This window comes from Alexandromys fortis, unplaced genomic scaffold (assembly GCF_014885135.2).
Source record: "Alexandromys fortis isolate MF-2015 unplaced genomic scaffold, M_Fortis_MF-2015_v1.1 scaffold_166, whole genome shotgun sequence".
Classification (NCBI taxonomy): Eukaryota; Metazoa; Chordata; class Mammalia; order Rodentia; family Cricetidae; genus Alexandromys; species Alexandromys fortis.
This window is the reverse complement of record NW_026068102.1, coordinates 2,684,597-2,686,844: the sequence shown is the minus strand read 5'-3', so window position 1 is coordinate 2,686,844 and position 2,248 is coordinate 2,684,597.

The following is a 2,248-nucleotide window of genomic DNA, read 5'->3' as shown; positions in this document are numbered from 1 at the left end:
TTTTCTTTTTCCCTCCATAACCCACTAAGTAAATATCCAACCTCACTCTGCACAGTATGCCTATCCATATCTCTATCTCTCACCTGCTGTGTGACTCCCTGCCCCTAACCAGCTGCCTTTGGAGACCTATGGTGTGGTCTTGTGGCATGCCCATCCATTTGTGTCTCCTTATGAAACTGGCTGCCCTGTCAAGGTCTTTCATCCATCACGCAGCTTCCTGCCTGGGACTTGCTGCCCCTTGTAGCCCCATTGCAGCCACTTGGGGAACTGCATTGTTCCTGCCTGGGACTGGCTGCTCTTAGGACCTGCTGCCCACTGCCTGCTACCACTTTGTGGACCTGTCACATGGTCTCGGGACCCACTGTAGCCACTCAGGGACCTGCAGCATTTTTACTTAAAACATAACAGTTTCTGTTCTTGTTATAATACTTTTTGTCTCTAAGCATGTATGTAAGGCCTTATGACTTATATGTTGTATTTGATTATGTCATTTTCTACAGGTAATTCTGCATACTACATAAGGCACCAGTCAGAAACAGGTATCTGAAGCATTGCTTCCTCATTCTGTGACAACTTGAAGGGACAGAGGTGACAGGAAATATTCACAGTGAACAGAACTTTGTTCAGTACATATGGATGTGATTTTTCTTTAAGAAAAATGGCCAAATGAGTGGTTATAGTCTTATTTATAATCTTATTAATGATTGTAGCAAATGGCTTTTTTGATGAACAGAGTCATAGAAGGATTATAATTAGAAAATAATACAGGGAGGTAGTGACCTCCACAGGTGCAGATACAAGGGAGTAACTGCTGAGAGAGAAGGCCTGAGCCAGAGACCTCTGCGGGAGCAGGCCCAAGTCAGAGACATCTGTGGGAACCAGCCTGAGTCAGCAACTTCAGCCAGAGCAGGCCTGAGCCAGTGACCTCCACCAGAGCAGGCCTAAGGCAGCAAGCTCACCAGAAGAATTCCTGAGGCAATGACCTCTGTAGGAGCAGGTACCTGGGAGTGACTGCTATGGGACCAGGCCTGAGCCAGAGACCTCTGTGGAATAGGGCATAAGTCAGGGACCTCTAAGGGAGTAGGCCTAAGCCAGGGACATCTGTGGGAACAGGCTTGAGCCAGTGACCTCAGCAAGGGCAGGCTTGAGGCAATGTCCTCCAAAGGAGCAGGTATGAGGGAGCTGCTGCTGAAGAAGCAGGCCCAAGCCAGAGACCTCTGAGGGAATAGGCACAAACTGACAAACTCCAAGGGAGCAGGCCCAAGCCAGCAACCTCCTTCGGAGCATGGCTGAACAACACCCGGGGTTGCAGAATGATCCTAGGAGTGCTGAGTGGTCCCCCAAAACACTGAGTGACCCTCAGGGTGCCCTAACTGCACCACAGAAGTAACCATCTGAGCCTTGGTCCACTGGCACCTGGAAGATTGATTATCAGGGACACAGTCTCAACTATATCAATCCCAAAGAAGGGAAAAACACAAAAATTAACATCACCAACAAAACTAAAATAACAGGAACTAGCAATCACTGGTCATTAATAACCCTTAATATAAAGGGACTCAACTAATCTATGAAAAGACAAAGGCTAACCGAATGGATATGAAAATAGAATCCATCATTCTGCTGTATATAAGAAACACATTGCAACCTCAAAGAAATACATCAATCACCTCAGAGTAAAGGGTTGGGGAAAATTTTTCCAATCAAATGGACCTTAGAAACAAGTGGTGTAACTATCTTAATATGTAACAAAATAGACTTCAAACTAAAATCAATCAAAAGAGAGAAAGAAAGACTTTTCATATTAACCACGGGAAAAATCCATCAATACCGAACATCTATGCCTCAAATACAAGGGTACCCTCATATCTAAAACTTAAACTTAAATCACACATTAAATTCTACACACTAATAGAGGAGATTTCACCACCCACACTCACCACTGAACAGGTTTATCAGACAGAAAATTAACAAAGAAATAAGGGAACTAACAGATGTTATGACTCAAATGAACTTAACAGACAACTAAACAACATTTCACCCAAACATAAAAGAATATACCTTCTTCTCACCACCTCATGGAACCTCCTCAAAAGTTGACCAAATACTAGGTAACAAAGCAAACTTCCACAAAGTTGGCTTTGTGGGAGCCTAGGCAGTTTGGATGCTCACCTTACTAGACCTGGATGAAGGTGGGTGGTCCTTGGACTTCCCATAGGGCAGGGAACCCTGATTGCTCTTTGGGCTG